The sequence below is a fragment of the Henckelia pumila genome, chromosome 2 (genome assembly GCF_033568475.1).
Source record: "Henckelia pumila isolate YLH828 chromosome 2, ASM3356847v2, whole genome shotgun sequence".
NCBI lineage: Eukaryota > Viridiplantae > Streptophyta > Magnoliopsida > Lamiales > Gesneriaceae > Henckelia > Henckelia pumila.
In genome coordinates, this window is record NC_133121.1 from 174,252,686 (window position 1) to 174,262,708 (window position 10,023).

Below are 10,023 nucleotides of genomic sequence, written 5' to 3' on the forward strand. Positions count from 1 at the left end.
TCATGAAAATTTTTCGTATGCTAACAATAAAAATGTGCTGAATCCTTCGGGATTCAATACAAACAAGGATGAGGGTAAGCAGTCAATGGAGGATGTGGTTAGTACTTTTGTGCAGGAATCAGGTAAGAGGATGGCGAGAACTGAGTCTCGACTTGACAGTTTGGAGACGCACATGGCCAACATGGGCGCAGTGTTGCAATCCATGGAGACTAGTATTGGGCAGTTGGCGAACGCACTGAAGGACAACAATCGCGGCCAGTTCCCTAGCAATACTGAGGTGAATCCCAAGGAGCAGTGCAATGCCATCGAAGTGCGGAGTGCCAAAGACATTGGAGTCCAAATTCCTACTGTTGCGGATAAGAAACTTGAGGAAAAAGTTGAGGAGAAAGAGAAGGAGCTTGAATCTGAGCCAAAACCGATGTACAAGCCTTCACTTCCATACCCACAAAGGTTCAAGAAGAAAGCATTGGACGAGCAATTTTCCAAGTTCTTGGAGATTTTTAAGAAGATTCACATCAACATTCCCTTTGCTGAAGCTTTGGAGCAAATGCCGAATTATGCAAAGTTCATCAAGGAGGTGATGTCCAAGAAGAGGAGGCTGCTAGAGAACGAGGTAGTGAATTTAACGGAAGAGTGCAGTGCGGTGCTCCAAAAGAAGATGCCACAAAAGCTTAAGGATCCAGAGAGTTTTACTATTCCTTGCACTATTGGCTCTTCTTATTTTAATAATGCACTTTGCGATTTAGGAGCTAGCATTAATCTCATGCCTTTGTCTGTTTTCAGGAGCTTAGGACTTGGTGAGGTGAAGCCCACCATGATCGCGTTGCAGTTGGCTGATCATCTATCACATATCCGCTTGGAATCATTGAAGATGTTTTGGTAAAAGTAGATAAATTTATTTTTTCAGCGGATTTTGTTGTGTTAGATATGGAGGAGGATGCAAACATGCCCCTGATATTGGGGAGACCTTTCTTGGCCACTGCCGATGCCAAGATAGAGGTGAAGAGAGGTGCATTGTCGATGGGTGTGGACGGTGAGAGTGTAATTTTTAATATATTCATGAAGTCATCTAACACCCCTATTGAAAAATTTTGCTTGATAGAGCCAGTGATGAAGTTGGAGGGTCGTTCAAAAGCCGACATTGCGGTTGATTCATCGAACGAGAGAGCGCCAAAACCACCAAAGAAGGCCACAAAAAAAGCAAAATTTAAAAGGCGGTTCGTGGAATTTATTTGGCGAGTGAAAGAGAATGGGAAGAATTAATCTCGTGAAAGTCGGGCTGACGACTTTAAACCAAGCGCTACTTGGGAGGTAACTCAAGCATTTTTTTTTATTTTATTTTATTTGCTTTTATTTTCAGTTTATTTAATTTTTGTTATTTAATTGTTTTAAGTATTTTTATTTTAAATTTTCGAGCTTATTTATTTATTTATTTATTTTTCTTAATTTTCAAAAATTTTCAGGCTCCAGAAATCTCAAGTCGAGGAGAGGGCGCGCCCGCCCCATTAATCGAGCGCCCGCACCATACCCTAAAGAAATTTGCGAGCAATAGGCGCGCCCGCGCCACTTCATTCGAGCGCCCGCGCCTACCCTTCGTTTCACTGATTCAAGAACAGCGCAAAAACTAGCGCAACGTGCACACAATCCGCGCTTCCCTTAGCGCTATCGCACCCTAAACCAAGCGCCAAAGACCATCATCAGCGCAGCCTGTTGCGCTATCGCTCATCCCCTACAGCAGTTCACCCAAGTGCTATCGCGCTCCATGCCACTTCTCCATCAGCGCTGCACCAAGAGCAAAGGCGCTCCCCAACAGCGCAGCCTTACCAAGCGCTATCGCGCTTCCCACCACCTGCATCATGTGCTTTAGCTCTCACCCTTGCGCCAACCAGCTCCCCAAAATGGTGCATCTGTGCGCTATCGCACCATTGCAGTAGCCCTCGCATGACAGCAATACTCCACCTAGCAGCACAAAACACTCCTTGCACGAGCTTACAAACATGCAAAATACTTGCACCTTTGAGCATACAAATGACAATACAAGTCGAGAGAACATGCTTCTCGATTGTTTTGGGTTTCGCTTTTGTGGTTAACTTAACCGTGTGCATGTTCTATTTTCAGATTAAAATGGATGTGGTCATTGCTTATCAACTTCTCTCCAATGGTTGCGGTTGCAGTTGCAAGTTATTTTACTGGACATTTTAATCACATCGGGTACTATGATCGGTGTCGAAGGTATGAGTCCCTTGTTCTTTTTATTGTTTTTAATCATTAGGGACAATGATTACATTAAGTTTGAGAGGGTGAATCAATGTTTTATTTAGTTGTTTGGTTGAAAGTTGAGTTTTGAATTTCATAGATAAAATTTTTGTTGAGTTTAGTTGTTGTTGTTGAGTTTAGTTGAATTTTAAAGAAGTCGAGAAAGAATTGGATGCATGGCTGCTGATGAAAAAAGTTTTTTGTGCTATAACTGAAATCCATGATTGTCTGCCTATCTGACAAATATTTTTTGAAAAAAATGGAACCAATTGGATGAACAATTTCCTATATACTCTGTGATTAATACTTGAATCTGATTTTTGAGACATACAGACATAGATATGATTGAGGCATTGTTTGAAATTTTGGGCCTAATTTTCATTGAATTTATCCTTAGTTGCCGATTTGAGCCTACACGTATATTAGTACATTGAGGTACGAGAAAATCTGAAATTTTTGTGAAAATCATCGTTTACTGCTGATGATTATTTTTTCTGCACTGATTGATATTTGTATGAATTAATTGTGGATTGAGACTTGTCTAGAACTAGTTCGAACACTCTTCGAGGTGAAATACGACAAAACTGAGATTATGAATGATTTAGGCAATTTTTCTGAATTCGTTTGAGCTTTTCAAGCTACCTATTTTATATGTATCCCTAGTACCTTGTTTGAGCCTAATTAAAAATCGAATGGCATGCGTGTAAACGTGTGATGAAACCCTCATTCGTCATTATTTCAAGGTCCTACATTGACTACCTAATTAGCCTAAACACTATTTCCTACCTTTAAGGGAGTAATTTGAGTGCTAAAATGTTGTATGCTAGCTCCTAGCTTTATTTGTGAAAAATGGAATGGTGTGGTGGATGAATTGAAAAGATGAAAAGAGGTAGTAGAAGAAAAAAATGTGGTTAGAAAAGTTGTAAAAGAGAGTTGAAAGAAGTTGTGAGCAAAATTGAAAAATCAATGAAGAGAAAAAGTGTGAAATTGTGAATGAAAAAGGAGTCGTGATTAGAGTTTGATAAAATTATAAATTACTCCTTATTTTGAATTCTTATCCTTCGTTTGTAGCCATGAGCTAGGCCTTACATTATGAGTCAATTAAGTCCTGTTGACCAAGTCTCAGTTGCCCAATATACTAGTGGAGAAGAGTTGCAAGAATTTAGCCTATGGACTGTTGATTGATACTTTTAATGATTATGAATTTTGATCGAAACACGCACATACTATTATTCTTTGCATTTACCTATTTGTGAGTATTTTTTTATTTATATCCTATATTTGATCCTATGTTATCCTTGAAAAGTCCTCATGATCTATGAATGTTTGAATTAAACTTGGATAATGGTGTTTTGAACGTGAGTTGCGGAGATTGTGAGTTTATGCGGTTATTATTTTGTGATTGGCTAAAACTTTCAAGTGTTAGTAGGTGTGACATGATTGGATTTGATATTTTTGAAATCATTGATAAGGCCATTGTTCCATATTATTTCTTGGCTATTTTTGTTGGTTGTTGGGTAGTAGTAGTTTTTGAAGTAATTTGGTTTTGAATAGTTTTGCTCGAGACTAGCAAAAGTCTAAGTTTGGGGGTATTTGATAAGTGTATTTTATACACTTAATTTATATATGATTTTAATTATTAATTGTTTGTTTCGAGCAAATTTATGTGGGTGTTTTGTTGTTTTTGTGAGTGTAGGAAATTATTGATTTTATGTGGAAATGAGAGGAAAAAGGAGAAAAGAAGAATAAAAGAAAGGAAAAAGAAAAGAAGAGAAAATTGAAGAGAAAAAAGGAACGTTTAGAGAAAAGAAAAGGAACAGTGTTGGGTTTCTTATTGGGCCTTAAAAGTTTAGCGCTAAAACAAGCGCTGATGAGGAAGGGAAGAAGAGCTAACGCGCAATGCTATTAAAGACTGGAGAATTGGAAATTACGAGATTGAGGCGCGCCCGCGCCTTCACTTGAGCGCCCGCCCCGTTGCTGAATTGGAAAGTTTTATTAAATCGGGCAATTAATTCTTGGGCTTGATTTTGTGGGCTTTTGCTGAGCAATATAAAAGGATTTTTGTCAGACAACTGAAGGAGAGCCGCCACACACATCCACTACAGATCAGAGAATTAATCGTGAACTTTTGTGATTTTTCTGGAGCTTAATATGAAGAACAAAGACGGAGTTCGATAGACCGGACACGGCATCGACGACGGATTTGATTTCTTACTTTTATTTTATTCTGAATATGTTTGGATTTTTGAACATGTTTTGTTTTATTCAGAATTTTATTATGAACTAAATTTTTAGAGTCTAGAGGTCGGATGGAACCTGGTGTAGACGCTTTCATGAATGTTTGATTTTATTGAATTGAATTTCTTCTAAATTAATTATTTTTTCTAGAATTGATTGTCTTTTCAATTATCTGATCAATAATTGATTTGTTATATTTATTTGAAATCATTGCTCGGGAGAGAGAATTTTGAATAGGACATTAGAAAATACACTGTTAATTATTTATACAGCTCGGTAGAGTGTATGATTTTAACAAAGCTTTTAAAAAGAATATTGTTTTGTGATAGATCACTGCGATAAATTCTTAATAGGAATATTGAAATTGAATTGTAGTTGATAAATATTATTTGTTGCTCGGGAGAGGGAAATAATAAACTTAAGTGTTCTTGGCTATTAATTGACTAGAATTCATGAAACTAAATTAATTAGGATTGATTATTGTTGAAACCAGGTGAAATCTATACCTCTAGACCATTTTTCTCTGATTGATTTTTAATCTGAAAGTTGTGTGCGTGCTTTTAAATCTCTTAATTATTTTATTTTTATTGCAAAATTCTCAAAGTTTGATTTTCTAGATAAAGTTTGGAATATTCTAATTACAAGTACTAAATATTTTCATTTTACTCTCTGATGGATCGATATCTGATTTAATCACTATATTAAAACTTGACACTCGTACGCTTGCGAGGAAATTTCACAACAATAATCGCTAGCTATATTTGCCATAGAGCCTTTTTGAAAATATTTTGTAAAAAGGTGGCTCTGATACCACTTGTTAGAACCTAATGGGGGGAACTTTAGCAATTTAAAGCGATTATGCAAATACGCAAGTGGAAGACTTAAAGTAATCAATAATAAATGCAGTAAATAAATGCGTAATGTAAATAAAGAAGTAAAAGAGATAAGAGATGTTTATGGAAGTTCGACGATAAATCGTCTACGTCTCCCCTTCTTGGTTAAGATCGATTAACCAAGGATCCACTAGCACTTCGAACGTCTTGACCTTGATGGCTCCAAGGATAGCCGTACAACTCAACACGATTACCGCGCCGATAAAACTCGAACACTTGGCCTTAAGGGCTCCAAGGATAGCCACAACACTCGCAAAATACACTTGGCTTCACACACAAGTTTTTACAATAATCGAACAACCAACTCACAAATGTTTTAATACAAACAACCCTCGATTTTGAATAAATCGCACAACTATCACTTGAATACTTTGAAGGAGATGATATTGCTTGAAATGAGAGATGAGAGTGAATTGGTGAGTTGAAATGACTTCAAATGACATGTATTTATAGTTGCCAATCCGAACTAGTTCGGAGCCTCCGAATGGGTCTTCGGGTCGTCCGAACGGCTGCATTAAATTTCTTCCGGCAAATTTTCTTCCGACAAAATCTTCAGTGGTCGTAAAGTAGTTCGGGTCCTCCGAACTAGTCTTCGGGTCGTTCGAAATGTGTATTTCGTGCCTTCCGAGAGTTCCTCCGAATCATTTTAAATTCCAAGAAATTCTTCGGGCCGTCCGAATTGTCTTTGGACCGTCCGAAGTAGTCTTGTTGCCTCCGAGTTTGTCCTCCGATCTTTATTTAATTCTGGAAAAATCTTCGGGCCGCCCGAACCCTTCTTCGAGTCATCCGAACCTGGGCAAATTCGAACCCTTGAAATTTTTATCTCCAATTTTTGATTATCGATTCTTGCTTCCAATATTGTTCATACTCAAAAGTATTATAATCTGCAAATTTCTCACTTTAAACTGTTAGTAACGATTAACCGAGTTTTGTAATCATCAAAAATATTAATTTGAGATTTGTTAATGCATTAAAAATATTAATCTCATTACACGAGATTTGTATGCGTTTAAGGCGTAACAACATTCAAATCTTGAATGGAATATCATAGCATACTAGCATTCACAAAGCATAATCTATTGAAATGTATATAAACATATCCCAATCTGGAATTTCAAATCATAATATGCTATCATTTTCATAGACATCATCAAACCCCATAGAAATCTCTAGGCTATCTCATAAAAGCAATATAGGTATAAAGGAAAGGATTCGAAAATATCTTATAATCAAATCTGAAATCATCTCTTTGGGATCCCGGAAAAAAGAGCACAACAAGTCTCCCACCTATTCTCTCGATTGGGGTGGTGATGAGCTCTTATTTCCTGGACTATGGATACTATACTAGAAACTCTGGCAGTAGGAACCAATCTGTTTCCTAGTCACTCATATATAAGTCTAAACGTCCAATATCTTTCTTTCTCAATCTTTTTTCAAAGTTCGAAGGATTGTGGCTCAAGATGAATGCAAACACAATCTATAAGCATTCTACCACAATCAAATAGATGTATATCAATCTAAATCATATAAAGCATGTTTAATCAAACACATTCATTTATCAAACCACATAGATCAACTAAATCAAGTAGATCAAGTAATTCATATAGAATTAAATAAGCGCAAGTAATCATGCATGTATATGATTGAAGAAACTCGAAAACCACCACGTTCTCGAGTTATTCTACTTATTGAAACTAATGTCGAATCAACCTCTATTTCTTGATTCAATCTCTGAACTCTTGCAATTCTCATCAACCATAATTTGTCAAAATTTTGCTCATTCAAACCTTGCTAGTTCAAGCTCTTAGTTTCTCCAACTCTTGGTTCAACTTCTTGCCGACTTGAACTCGTCGACTCGGAATCGATATCATCAATTCAAATCTGAAATGAAGTTATACAATTCAATATCATAAACTCACTATCTCAATTCAATCTCATCAAGTCTTAAACAATCTCACAACTTGATCAAATGACCGGAATTCAACCCGGCGGCGTAACGATTAGAAATCGAAAAATCTAAAGGCATAATCATCATCTAAACATTGATCTAAATCCAATATCAACATCAATATATCACCAAAATTCGAAAATGGCAGCCCAACAATTTCAGAATTCTCAAAAATCATGCAAAAATCATAAACACGTTCAAACGACTATCTTTTCTCGATCTGTCTTAAATATGCTATCGTCGTATATTCTAGAACACATTTATACAATCAAATCTTAATTCTAACAACATATTAAAATTAAAAGTTGAAAAAAAAACTTCTTAAAACTTATGTCAACGTGTAGCACTCGAAGCCTTGATCACAAATATACGATCAATCTGAAATTCTACCTGGCGGATTGAGTTTAATCAGAATTTGAAAGATCATAAATGAAATTGAAATATGATTTCTTCTCTCTTTCGTCTCTTCTGCTACTGAATGGGAAATAAAATATGCATAATTTAGCTTATAACATGTGTAATTCCTCTCGCATACCAAAATTGCAGATTATTCCTCGAACTTCTCACATTTTGGTCCTTAGTCAATCTTTTGCTTCTAATCAAATCTTTTTTAATTTCTGAAACTTTGAATTTAAATCTTAAATCCCATAAATGGTCAATTTAAATATTCTAATCTTTTAATTTAAGAATTCTGGAATTAAAATCTTAATATCCGTAAATTCTCAAATTAAATATTTTTGACTCGAAAATTAAATCTCTAATTCCATAAAATTTTCAATTAATATTTTTTCAAATTCGGAATTTAAATCTCAAATTCTGTAATTAATAACTTAATATTTTCGGGCCTTAGAGTATGCAAGTTATATGTATAAAAATTTTTGGTATACCGATTTTCAGTATACAAAATGTTTGATATGGTATCGGTACAAAAAACTTTATAATGTAAATTTTAGTATGATATATGGTATATATTTTTCAGTATGGTACTGTATGCCACCTCTATCCATATATATAAAATTGCATACATATTTACCAATATATTAACATATGTACATATGTATGCATGTTACATACATACATATATATATATAGAGAGTTCTTTTATGGTGCCCAACACTATATGCCCACTTCATGCCCACCATGTACAATAGATAAGTTGACCGGTACAATAGATGAGTTGACTTGTACATGGTGGGCATGAAGTGGGCATATAGTGTTGGGCACCATATGTGTGTGTGTATATATATATATATATATATATATATATATATATAAAGTTTTGATATGATGTCCACCAATGAGGTTACACTCAATTATATATGTACATCACATCCAATAGTTGAGTGCCACCTCAATGGTGGACACATGGATGAGGACGGTGAATGAACAACATATCAAAATTGTCTATATGTGTGTGTGTGTGTGTGTGCGCGCGCATCTATATCTATGCATCATGTGCGCTTTTAATTCAATTTCAACTAGAATAAAAAAGTAATTAAATTTATTTAAGACTTTAATTATTTTGTATGATGAGCTTGTACTCTTACAATTTCATGAATAATGGGCTTATTATAGTGCTCTCATCATAATTCCGATCGATGATCCAACATCACCAATGTGACGACCTTAACTTGCTTGTCATCATTATGCACATTTTGATTTTTGAAATCACTAAAGGAAAACTGTTAATTTTGGAATACTTCCACTGTAATTAGGCAGATGCACTATAATTTCTATAAACTCTTATAAACTCATTTATAAGCTTATCGTTTAATCATATCAAATTTATTTCTTATACATTATTTGAATTTATTATCTCAACGGAAACATGTAAATTAGTCTTGTGTGACCCTCAAATGTTCACGAATACAGCTAGCCGTAGGTTCATAACTTTTTGTGATTCAATACATTGTCTTTTATGCGAGCTTACCCTAAATCGTTCCATTCTATGAATCAACACATTGATCATAAGAATGTCAGAATTCATTTTTGATTTGACCCATTGAATCATGATAAAAGAGTCTAGTAGCATCGCCCTATGATTCCATACGTATCACTGATAGTGTCTGCAAGAACCAATCGATTATGGTTATCATACAGTACTGTCTCTTCATCTCTAATATTCCGATCGAATCTGCAACCATTGGTTCATCAGTTGCATGTGAAGTTCGATAACAATGTGATGCATCTTTGAGAATACATAGTGGCATCACATGTGTAACTAGAGAACCACTTTGCCCTAATGCACATCTCATACCCTATTCCCGACTACAATGCACTGACTTCTACATGTATCGCAATTGTACTCAATCTCGCCACCTGATGACCCTCATGGAATCGGTAAATGAGTTAAAGCACAGTCCTAGCATGTAGATCCTCAGTATTGTCTCAGGTCGTAAGGGGAATTGGTGTACAACAATAACCACAGTCTTATCAACTCGATGAATGATAACCACTTGGGAAGTTCGAGGGAGGATAGTTTAGTGAACTAATCGTATGGGCACTAATTTGTATGTTTAAACATCCCTATGTCCATACCAATGAAACGTGGTACAAAACATCATAGATTCTAGTCTCGAGCGATCCTTATCATCGTTTGGACGACCCAATCGACTAGGAACTTGATTTAGAATATACAATAATTTAAAATATGTGTTTAATGATTATCATTACATGTACAACCTTATA